Source organism: Hemiscyllium ocellatum, chromosome 19, assembly GCF_020745735.1.
Source record: "Hemiscyllium ocellatum isolate sHemOce1 chromosome 19, sHemOce1.pat.X.cur, whole genome shotgun sequence".
Classification (NCBI taxonomy): domain Eukaryota; kingdom Metazoa; phylum Chordata; class Chondrichthyes; order Orectolobiformes; family Hemiscylliidae; genus Hemiscyllium; species Hemiscyllium ocellatum.
The window spans coordinates 64,219,587-64,232,734 of record NC_083419.1 but is presented as its reverse complement, the minus strand read 5'-3'; positions in this window follow the sequence as shown (position 1 = coordinate 64,232,734).

The window sequence follows — 13,148 nt, the reverse complement described above, 5'->3', positions numbered from 1 at the left end:
GTCCCAGTTTATATCTGTCAGCCGGGACCAACTGACTGGCCCAGGTTAACAATCCCAATCAGGGAACTGAAAGTCAATGTGGTTCATTCCAATCTCTACAGGGGAGTTATTCCAGAAGACATTTCAAGAAAGATTCTAGGCACAATCATTTTACAACCCTTTGTTCATTTTGGAAAAGGAATATCTTCAATTCATCTCTAACATTTGTCAAGGGAAGCTAAACTTTACATTGAACACAGCATTTATAACAGCAGAAATGTTAACAGCTTTTGTTTTAGTGCTACAACAACAAACATTCAACAAAAAAAAACAAAGAGTACAACAAGGCAACAAAATTAGTACAGTTCAGGGAGACCAAAATCTTAATAACTGTCTTCAAATCAAGAAGCTAAACAACAACTTCAAGTGCCTATCAACAATCAAACAACACATAAAAATTTGTTGATACCAATCTTTCCACCAGAAGCATTCAAGCTTTCAGATTCATTTGCTAGATCAGCAAATTGGCAGATGTGAAAAGTACAAATCCTAAGATTTTGTACAGCTTCAGTATTGTAAAACAATCAAATTGTTTCATCCAACATGTACATTCATGACTTGGAACAGAACCTTGAAAAACAAGTCAATATCACAAGGGAATGTATTCCTATACATGAATAATAATAATACATAGATGGATTACCTCATTTATTTCCAGGGGATCAATTAACTGTCTCGAATGCTAAGAGTGGACTAGAAATTGTGATATCACCTCAAAATTCTCATGTACCCTTGCTGTTACATCACCACAAGTTCCTTCAGCCAGATCAATTGACCTAATGGAAGGCAGCAGAGAAAAACCAAGATCATTGATTCTCTCTTAAGTGTTCCTCTACCTTGATATACATTAGGGTCACTTAAACAACTCTTGGATAGGCACATGAAAGATAGTACGATGAAGGGTATGAAGGTTAGTCTGATCTTAAAGTAGGATAGAACGCAGGCACAACATTGTGGGCCGAAGGGCCTGTACTGTATTGTTTTATGTTCTATGTTCTTGACTTACCTATCAATGTAGTTGAATCAAGTGAAAAACCTGGGGTAGGGTAGGAGAGGTAAGGGAAAAATACAGAATAAATAAAATAAATGGAGTAGTTTAAGTAACAAATTTGAATATGTGTCCAACAGTTCATTAAAGTTTATGGCAAGGGGAAAATTGCTTGCAAAGGGGTTTTATGTCAGTACCATAGAACACTGGAGCAAGATGAAGGTGAAGGACCTGCAAATTACCATACATAAATAAAATGGATGGAGTTACAACATTCTAGAAAAACTTTGCACTCTACACCATGGAACTTTAGACACTTCAAAAGCAGAAGGATAAGTCCTTATTTTGTGTAACTATACAATTGTAGTGATTGGAATATGGTCAACCAGGTGGATCTCATAGAATATGAGTTCCCTGACTGGGGCCATTAATCTGGTCCAATCAGAATGAACTCGGAAAATGTGAATCCATGGTTGCTGGGAGGCAACAAAACTATAAACATCTTTGGCACAACTTTGGCAATCACTTTGATAAACCTCAGGCTGACTGGTAATGGAAATGTTACTCACACAATTGGGGATGTTCTTTAAGTTTGGAGCTCAGTTCAGGAAGCTCTAGCCTATATCCACCTGAGATATACCTGAACTGGGAGCACATGATTCCAGTACTGAGTAATTAAGCTCCCTTACTTAAATATTTACACACACAAAGAAATGTCAGGTTGATAACAAACATCCATTTAGATTGTTTCTTCATCCCTTAACTAAATTTTGGAGGCAGTTAAATGTCAAACGAAAAAAAAAACATGGAATTTCTTCACGTAAAAATCCAATATTACAGACAGGAGAAAGTGGACCCTTTAGCGACTGTAGAACAGAAGAGAACGTTTATTTATTCATTCATGGAATGTGGGCATCAGCCAGCATTTATTGCCCATCCTTAATTGCCCAGAGGGCAGTTAAGAGTCAGCTACACTGCTGTGGGTCAGGTAAGGACAGCAGATTTCCTTCCCACAGGACATTAGTGAACCAGATGGGCTTTCTCCACAATTGACAATGGATTCATGATCATCATTAGAATCTTAATGCCAGATTTTTATTGAATTCAAATTCCACAAATTGCCATGGTGGGATTTGAACCCTTTAAAAAGATGTCTGAAAATGCAAGTTGTAAACAGCATGAAAATAATAAAGAAAGAAAAAATGAGAAATATAAAAGTGAAGCAGAAAGAATAAGAAGGTTTGAAAAAATATAAACAAAAACGGGCAGCTATGATCTTAACAGGAAACAGAAGAAGGTAGAGCCTAAAGAAAGATGTAAAAGACAAACATGCAAAATGTAACCCTATTTCTATTTACTTGTGGGACATGGGGGTTGCTGGCTGACAGCATTTATTGCCTCTCCTTAGTCCACTTCTATTTAAACACATGGTATAGAAAGTTGGAAAAACGTAATGCAAGTAACTAAATACAACAGGGACGCGGGGAGGGGGTGTTAGTTGCATGGAAAATTAGAAAACCAAAAGTAACAGAGATTGGAAGTTACTGATGGGCTGATTGTTACCAGAAAATGAAAGGAAAGGACAGAATGTGTGAATGTTATATTGTACCAAGGAACCATAAAAGTGCAGTGAAACTCAATAACAGAACACGCTTCAAGGCTTTGTAACTTAATGCATAAAATATTTGGAATAAGGCAGATGAATGGATGCACAAATTGAGGTAAATTAATATGATCACATAGCCATTATGGAAATGTAGTTACAAGAAAATCAAAACTGGAAATTTAACATTCTAGGATATTTGACCATTTGGAAAGAAAGAAGAGATTGAAAAGATAGTGGCATAGCACTGTTAATAAGAAATGAAATGAGGACAGTTGTGAGAGATGATGTACAGTCCCTTTGAACAGGGGGAAGAAAAACAGCAAGGGAAAGAAGACATTGTTAGGAGTAGTGTACAGATCCCCAAACAGGAGTCATTCTGTAGGAATCAACAAATAAGAGGAGCGTGTAAGAAGATTAGGGCAATAATGAGTTTTGAGAAGGTTTGTAGCTCACATTGAGGTTCTGGAAATAAGTTTACTCGCTGAGCTGGAAGATTCATTTTCAGACATTTCATCACCACACTACTTAACATCTTCAGTGAACCTCTTGATGAAGCCCTGCTGATGTTTCCTGCTTTCTATTTATATGTTTGGATTACCTTGGGTTGGTGATATCATTTCCCGCGGTGATGTCATTTCTTATAGTGATGTCATTTCCTGTTCTTTTTCTTGTGAATGGGATCCAAGTCAACATGTTTGTTGATAGAGTTCCGGTTGGAATTACATGCTTGTCGGGATTCTTGTGTGTGTCTCTGTTTGGCTTGTCCTTGGATGGATGTGTTGTCCTAGTCAAAGTGCTGTCCTTCCTTACCTGTATGTAAGGATACTAGTGAGAAAGGGTCATATCGTTTTGTGGCTAATTAATGTTCATAAATCCTGGTGGCTAGTTTTCTGCCTGTTTATCCAATGTAGCGTTTGTTACAGTTCTTGCACAGTATTTTATAAATGACATTAGTTTTGCTTGTTGTCTGTATTGGGTCTTTCAAGTTCATTAGCTGCTGTTTTAGTGTGTTGGTGGGTTTGTGGGCTACCACGATGCCAAGGGGTCGGAGTAGTCTGGCAGTCATTTCCGAAATGTCTTTGATGTAGGGGGGGAGTGGCTAGGATTTCTGGATGCGTTTTGTCTGCTTGTTTGAGTTTGTTGCTGAGAAATCGGAGAACTGTGTTCATTGGGTACCCATTCTTTTTGAATAGACTGTATGGGTGATTTTCCTCTGCTCTACATAGTTCCTCTGTGCTGCAGTGTGTGTTTGCTCGTTGAAATAATATTCTGATGCAGCTTTGTTTGTGGATGTTGGGATGATTGCTTCTGTTTGGTCCGTCCGTGTTGCTTTCCTGTAGACGCTGGTTTGAAGCTCCCCATTGGCTGTTCACTCTACTGTGACATCTACGAATGGCAGTTTGTTGTTGTTGTCCTAGTCCACTTCAACTAGGACAACACATCCATCCCCTGAGAAAAGGAATAGGAAATGACGTCATCCCAGGAAATGGCATCACCAACCCAAGGAAACCCAAAAATAGAAAAAGAAAGCAGGAAACATCAGCAGTGCTTCATCCGAAGGCTCACTGAAGATGTTACCTAGTATGGTGACAGAACATCTGAAATGATCTTTCCAGTTCAGTGAGCAAACCTACATCCATTGAGCAATAATTATGGGTGACTTCAATCTTCGTGTTGATTGAGTTAATCAAATTGGAAAGGGAAGCTGCAATATTAAGTTTCGAGAGTACATTAGAGGTTGTTACCTAGAGCAAACGTCATGGAGCCAACCAGGGAGCAGGCTACTCTGGTTTTAGGTAATGAGGCAGGTTTAAGTAATGATCTTTTGGTAAATGATTCCCGAGGAAGTAGTGGTTATAACATGTTAAAAATTAATATTCAGTTCAAAAGTGAGAAACCTGGGCCTGATACAACTGTATTTAACCCAAATAAAGCGAATTTTCAATGAAATGAGGTAGGATTAGATAAAGTGAATTGAGTGGATAGATTAGCTGGAATATCAAGAAACAAACAGTGGCAGACACTATGGGTAATTCCTAACTCCCAGCAGAAATATATCGCAATAAGGAGGAAAGACTCTAACAGGGGGATAAACCAACCATAGCTAAGCAGGGAAGTTATGAACAGAATAATGTTGAAAGAAAAAGCGCATATGGAGGCAAAATTCAGTGATAGCCCCAAAGACTGGGATAAATTCAGAACTTGGCTAAAAAGAACTAAGGTGATAATAAAGATAGTGAAAGTGAACTATGAGGGTAAACTAGCAAGGAGTATAAAAGCTGACAATATGAGTTCCTTTAAATAGATAAAAAGGAAGCAAGCGGTGAAAATGAAGACAGGTCCCTTAGAAAAGGAACCTGGGGAGATAGTTATGGGGAACAAGGAAATGACAGAGGAGTAAAACAGATACTTTGTATCAGTCTTGATGGTGGAAGATACTTCATACATCCCATTAATACAGGGAGGAATTAAGTACTGTCACCATCACTAGAGAAGTCGTATTAGTCAAACTAATGAAACTAAAGGCAGATAAGTCCTCTAGCCCTGAGAAATTATATCCGAGGATCCTAAAAGAGGTAGCTACAGACATAGTGGATGCATTCATTACAATTTCACAAAAATAATTGTATTCTGGAGAAGGATTGGAAAACTGCTAATGTGATATTGCTATTCAAAAAGGAGGAAGGCAAAAAGCAAGTAACCGTAGGCTGATTAGCCCAACATCTATTGTTAGGAAAATACTGGAATCGAATATTACAGAAGTGGCCTTATGTATATTTAAGGGTGGGATAGATTCTTGATCAGTTAGGAATCAAGGATTATGGGGAAAAGGCAAGAACATGGACATGAGGAATATCCGATCAGCTGCGATCCTATTTAATGCCATAGCAGGTTCGAGGGGCTCAACAGTCTATTCCTGTTCCTATTTCTTATGGACCTATAGTCTTAAAAAGGTCAGATAAGACTTCATTGAATAGTAAAGGGGAATAGAGGGAAAAGAGAGGAATAACCAAATGTGATTTCCAAGAATCCTTGCAGAATAGGTACAAGAGGATGGGTAGTAACAGGGATTAACCTGCACCAGGATGTCTGTAATATTTTAAGAACATCACTCATCTTCACTTTCTTAAGTTAAATTAGAGTTGGACTATAAATGTTGGCTTTTCCAGGAATGCTCATATCCCATGAAAGAACAAAAATAGTTAAATTGACACAATCTTCTAGATTCCTTAATACAGGATTAAATTAGCGTATACACAAAACAACACATAATTGTGAGGAGGGCTCAGCATGCTATGTATAAAGGACAAATCAATCTTGATGACTTTATTTGAATTAGATAAGAAAATTGATGTCTATAGATTAAGGAACATGATGAATAATGTACCTACAGTATTTAGAACATTTGGGAAAGGTGCTATGTAAAAGATATTTACAAAGTCAAGGAACATGATATTAAAGGGAATGGTGTCACATGCAGAGGTTACAGGGAGTAGACAGAAATATTACATTAATACTTTTTAAATTCATAGGTTGCGATATGCCCTAGAGATCAATACTGAACCAACTATTGTCCTCTGTTACATAAAAAGGTTGGGTGTAGGCACAAGGTGGAATTGAAGTTTGCCAATGTCCCAGAAAGGGTGGCAACAAATGAGAAGAATGCAGGAAAACAAAACACTTTAAGCTGAATGGACAAAAGGTAATGGCCAGACGAAATGTGAAAGAAAGCAAGCAGTAAACTGTAAGATTTGTAACAGAGCAAAGCAACAGAGTGATCTAGTGGTGCAGACATAGTGGTCTTTGAGTTGAGGGCAGGGAAGATCAGAAGAAAGCACCTTTACAAACAAACTTTTGAGTAATTGTATGTTGACTGTCCTTCAATTTATAAAAGTCTTTATACAAGTTGGACTGCATTTCGAAAACTACCTGAAGTCTTGGGCATCTCATTGCAGGAAACATATTAAAACATTAGCAAGCTAACTTTTCCCAACCCCAGCAGGAATATTTAGTTCTCTAATAACAAGGGTCCTCCACTATTTCCTTCCTTCAGACCCACTCAAAGGCATTTGCCCTGAACCTGCCTGTTAGCAGCCACTGTGGCCCATGGTTAGTATTGCAGCCTGGTTTCAATTCCAGTCTTGGGTGACTGTTGTCTGTGTGGAGTTTGCACGTCCTCCCTGGGTCCATGTGGATTTTGGCCAGGTGCTCCACTTTCCTCCCACAGTCCAAAGATGTGCAGATTAAGTGAATTGGCCATGCTAAATTACCCATAGTGTTCAGGGATGTGTAGGTTAGGTGTGTTAGCTATCGGAAATGCAGGGTTACAGGGATAGTGTGGGAGGATGGGTCTGGGTGGGATGCTCTTTGAGGGTAGCGCGGACTTGTTGGCTAAATGGTATGTTTCCATAGTGTGGGAATTCTCTAGCAGCCAGCCTTGTGCTACTCAAATTTTGTTTTTTGCTCACTGGCCAGCTGTAACTTCATACCCACTCTGGTATGGCAGCTGAGAAAGGAATGCAAATAAGGTACAAGAATTGAGATTGCACCTCCCTTCACCCAATCTCCAAATAGCAGCAGCTGCCAGGAGCTCTGCTGTTATGGTCTGCCACATTTGTCCATCTTGTAAAGTTCACGCACATTGACTGTGGTTCTTTTGCAGTCCGTCTGGCATCCATCATTCAGGGTGTCACCGGGGTCAATCCCTCTCTCTGTGGCCTCCACTTAGTGCTCTGGAAAAGATCTCTGTGTCCTTACAGCTCTGAAGAAAAGTAGCCAAAGCGCTAACATTTGCTTACGTGAATGTCATCTTGTTGGAGATTTTTTTGCTATTGCAGTTTCATATACTTTCTCATTTGTGTTACAATCTACATATGGAATTTTTAGCAGATATCTGAGCATTCATTCTTCAAAGTGCTTTATCCCCCCACAGATATTTACTTATCATCCAATTTTCTAAGACATCCAGGAGATACAAAAAGAGCTGAAATAGACCACTCAGCACCTCCAAGCCTGCTCTGTTACTCAGGAAGATCAAGATTGATATGTTTGTGTTTTGAATTCCATGTTTCCATCTACCCAATTCCCCAGCCTAACAAAAATGTTGCCATCTCTGTCTCAAAAATATTCAAAAACACCACCTCCATCACCATCAGAAGTTCTAAGTTGCGCAATCCTCTGAGAGAAAGAAAACTTGCCTCCACTCTGTCCAGAACATTTTAAATCAGTGCCCTCTAGTTCTGGACTGACACATAAGAGGGAAACATCCTTTGCACATCCACATTGCCAAGATCACTCAGGATCTTGTATATTTCAACCAAATCACCACTCACTTCTGAACTCCAATGGAAAAAAATCCCAGTCTGTCCAGATTATCCCCAGAAAACAATCTACTCAATCTAGCCATTAATACCACACCCACTTTAAAGTTCCCAATATATCTTAAGGCTGGGTCATAGAATCAAAGAGTCATACAGCATGGAAACAGGCCCATTGGTCCAACCAGTCCATGCTGACCATAATCCCAAACTAAACTACTCCTACCTGCTTGCAATTGGCCCATATTCCTCCAAAAATTTCTTATTCATGTACTTCTCCAAATATCCTTTAAATGTTGTAACTGTACCTGCATCCACCACTTCCCATGGAAGTTCATTCCACACATGAACCACTCTGTGTAAAACAAAGCTACCCCTCGTGTCTTTTTTAAATCTTTCTTCTCTCATCTTAACAATATGCCCCCTGGTCTTTAATTCCTCCCACCCTAGGGAAAAGACACCTGCTATTCACCTTATCTACATCCCTCATGATTTTATAAACCTCTATGAGATCATATCTTAACCTCCTACACCCCCGTGAAAAAAGTCCTAGCTTTTTCAACCTCTCCTTATAACTTAAACCTAAACAGAACAGTATTAAACTGAGTGAATTGTTCACCAACGTTAGGACAGTTTTTGGCTTATCTTAGACAGTGTGTACATCTTTTAGATTAAAGTTAATTTTCCCCATCTTTTTCTCTTCTATATGTCTATTTGCATTTTTAATAATTTGAGCAATAATTTAATCGTGACCTTAACTTCACATTTCTGCTGTCCCTCATAATGCCTGATTCCCCTGAATACTGAAAATCTATCTAATTCAGCCTTGAATATATTCAATGTCACAGCCAGCACCACTCTCTGGGGAAGAGAATTCTAAAGACTAATGACATTCAACTCAGTCTTAAATGGGATACACTTTAGTTTTAAAATGCTTAATTTTAGGTTCCCCATGAGGGAAAACACTGTTTTCAATATCTATTCTTCCAAGGTCCCTCAGAATTTTACATCTCTCAGTATGATAATCTCTTTCAACCAAACTCCAATGAGTATAGGGCCAATCAACCGACCCTTTCCTCATAAGGCAATCCCTTTCAACTCAGGAGTCAGCTGAATGAACCTTCACTGAGCTGTTTCCATTGGAATTGAATCACTTCTTAAGTAAGAAGACAAAAAATAACTGTACAGGTGAGGTGTGATCTTAATTGTGTAATCAGAACAAGAATGTTACTTTTATACCTCACTCCCATTGCAATAAAGACCAACATTCCATTTACTTTCTTGGATTCTTGCTGTAACTGTGCAGCAGCTTTTATGATCCATGTACAAGGTCACCCAGGACTCTCTGTAATGCAGTGTCGCCATATCAAAAATCATTTTATTGTTCTTCATGCCAAAATGGACAATCTCACATTTTCCTATATTTGCCAAACTATTGCCCAGTCACTTTACAGATTCATTGGAACAGGATCTAGATGATAGGTTTCCAACCCAGATCAGACAAAAGAAAAGCATAGATTTAGGTCACTTCCAGTCTTAAAATTCCTGGGCAGGAGCCTCCCACTATGAAATGGCAGGGGAGAAGATGTTGTCAAAGCCATTTCAGGTTTTGCAATTTAAAAGTAATGTATTCTGTGATTTAAATGCCCAGCAGTACAGCTCCTATGAAAGGGTAAGCATGTAAGGTAATTGTAGGAGTAAGTTGGTAAATTGGTGGTAAGTTCTTAGGGTGTATGGGTAATATGCCAAGGGGTGAGGGAGTTGGTGGACAAGTATATGAATGAGCATTTAGGATAGGAGGAGTCAGGCCAAAGTGGGGAAGGGACAAGGTGGGGGTTTTGTTGGGTCAGGGGATGTGCTAAGTCTGGTGGGATTGAATCAATTTGAAATGGATGTCTCAGGGCCAGAGGATGGGGTGTTATGGGTTGGGAAATGGTAGCAGGGTGTAGTTAGATCTGGGATGTTGAAGTCTATGGAGGGTTATGGTTGGGAGGATCAGTGTGGGTTGTGGGTTTAGTTGAACAGTTACCCAGGAGTTAGGGTAGGTTTTTTAATCTTCTAACTTTTCCTGGATATCTATTAATCGTATGTGAGTCGGACCCTTAGCATTCTCTGACCTTAAGGTTTCTTGTGTGGAGGGATCAGATTGAGGGAAATTGACCGTCAGCACTTTAAATTTCCTGGGCAATTCCTTTATCATCAGCTACATAGGAATTCTGCATGGTACCAGTGGATGACCAGTCAATACTGCTGGACCAATATATCTTCCACATATCCAAGGAAGTTGCATTCTTCCCCATCTTTGAATCATCTGCAAATTTGGATACAATTAACTTGGTTCCCTTTTCTCTGTCATTAATGTAGTTAGTAAATCATAGAATCCTTACAGTGTGGAAGCAGGCTATTCAGCCCATTGAATCCACACCGATCCTCCAAAGAGCATCCCACTCTGACCCAATCCATCTGTCACCCTTTCCCATGGCTAACCCACCTAACCTGCACATCCCTGGACACTATGGGTAATTTAGTACAGTTAATCCACCATAACCTGCATTTCTTTGGGCTGTGGGAGGAAACCGTAGAACCCAGAGAAACCCAAGCAGACAGGGGAGAACATGCAAACTCCACTTAGGCAGTTGCCCAAGGGTAAGATGAACACAGATTGCTGGTGCTGTGAGGGAACAGTGCTAACTACTGAGCCACCAAGCTGCCCCAAATAGTGACTAATAAATAGTTGCAGCTTCAGCATTGATCCCTGTGACACTCCCCGAGTTATGGTTTGCCGAGTTGAAAATGATTTATTTATCCCCAGCTCTGTTTCCTGCAAGTCAATCCTGTATGCTAACATGTCAGCTCCAAAACCACAAGCCCTTAGCTTCCAGAGTAACCTTCTATCTTATTGAATGCCATATTGAATGCTATTTGGAAATCTACAGATTTCTCTATTATGCACGCTACTTGTCACATTATCAAAGAACTCTAACAAATTTGTCAAACACCATTTTCCTTTCACAAAACCATGTTGACTGCCTGATTGTATTATAATGTTTATAAAGGTCTGGCTGGTACCTCCTTCATAATGAATTCTAGTATTTCCCAAATGACAGATGTTAAGCTATTGATCTATAGTTTCCTGCTTTCCGTCTTCCTTCTTGCTTGAACAAATTGTTTGTGATTTTGCAATTATATGGGATCTTCCAGGATATAGGCAATTTTGGAAGATTACAATTGATGCATCCACTATCTCTGAGTCATTTCTTTAAAGACCTCCTGCATGCAGTGAATACAGTCCGGGGTACTTATTGCCCTTTCATCCTATTAGATGTGCCAATAGTTTATCTCTAGTAATTGTCATTGGTTTAGGTTCATCACTCCCTTTTGCTTCTAGAATTCCTGCTATTTTTAGCATGTTTTTTGTGTCTTTTGGATGCATTCATGTCGTACAGATGTTCATTCCCATTGGAATACCTGTATATCTTTGTTGAGAGTCATGAAATAACTTATTAAATGCCTGTCACTACTTCTCACCCATTCAATCAATTTTTCCAGTGTGTTTCAACCAATTTTGTCTTCAATCTCTAGTAGTTGTAGGGCACTAGTTTTTAACCCACATTTCTTATCTTCAAATTGAATGTGAAATTTTATCTTATTATTGCTGAGATGATTTATTGCATGAGGTGATTAATTAATCCTACCTCTTTAAACATTACCAGTTCTAATACAGCCTGAAAACAGAGACTTATTTCTTATCTTCACCCAAAGTATTTGTCACAACCTTACTAATCACATCTTTTATTAATACAAGTATTCTAACTCCTGTTCCTGTTCTTCTGAAATACCTGATATTCTTGAATATTCTAATCTCAGCCTTGGTCACTTTGTAAACATATCTCTGTGTTGGTTATCATATCACACTCTCGAAATTCCTCTCTAAATCCCTAGTTATACAATTCACTAACTCACTGTGATTCAGGTGAGGACTATTGCACCTGTTCCTCCTTCCCCACTATGAGTACCAGAGTCCCCGTGAGTCAAACCCATTTCTTCTATATCAATCCTCCAGACACACACTCAACTCTCTGCTGTTATTTATCCAATCTTAATTCGTTCACAAGTTATGTTGTAATCCAGAGATTCAAATAGTTGTTTAGTACTACAGATCTTGAGTATTAGAGTCATAGAGTCATAGAGAAGTACAGCATGGAAACAGACCCTTCAGTCCAACTCATCCATACCAACCAGATAGCCTAAACTAATCTAGTCCCATATGCCAGCACTTGGCCCATATCCCTCTAAACCCTTCCTACTTATATACCCATCCAGATGCCTTTTAAATGCTGAAAATGTGCCAGCCTCCACCACTTCATTTGGCAGCTCATTCCATACGCACACTGCCCTCTGTGTGAAAAGTTGTCTCTTGGGTCTGTTTTATATCTTTCCCCTCTCATACTAAACCTATGCCCTCTAGTTCTGGACTCCCTCACCCTAGCAAGAAGCTTATGTCTATTTATTCTATCCCATGATTTTATAAACCGCTATAACAGAAAACAGCCCCAGGCTATTCAGCCTCTCCCTACAGCTCAAGTCCTCCAACCCTGGCAACATCCTTGCAAGTCTTTTCTGAACCTTTTCAAGTTTCACAACATCCTTCCGATAGAAAGGAGACCAGAATTGTATGCAATATTCCAAAAGTGGCCTAACCAATGTCCTGTACAGCCAAAACATGACCTCCCAACTCCTGTACTCAATGCTTTGACCAATCAAGGAAAGCATACCAAACACCTTCTTCACTATCCTATCTACCTGCAACTCTACTTTCAAGGAACTATGAACCTTCATTCCAAGGTCTCTTGGTTCAGCAACACTCCCGAGGACCTTAGTATTCAGTGTATAAGTCCTATTCAGATTTGCCTTTCCAAAATGTAGCATCTCATATTTATCTAGATTAAACTCCATCTGCCATTTCTTGGCCCATTGGCCCATTCCATCAAGATCCCGTTATGCTCTGAGGTAACCTTCTTCACTATCCATATTGCTGGAAAAAGACACATTTTGTCATTTTTTTTGTCTTGAACTTACCCTGAGTGCAAGGTGAGAAATACATCATTTTTGGCCGCATACATATCCAAAGACTATTACTTTACATTTAAATTCTAGCGCATAGCTCATAGACCCTCAGGAAAACCCTTTCTTAGCC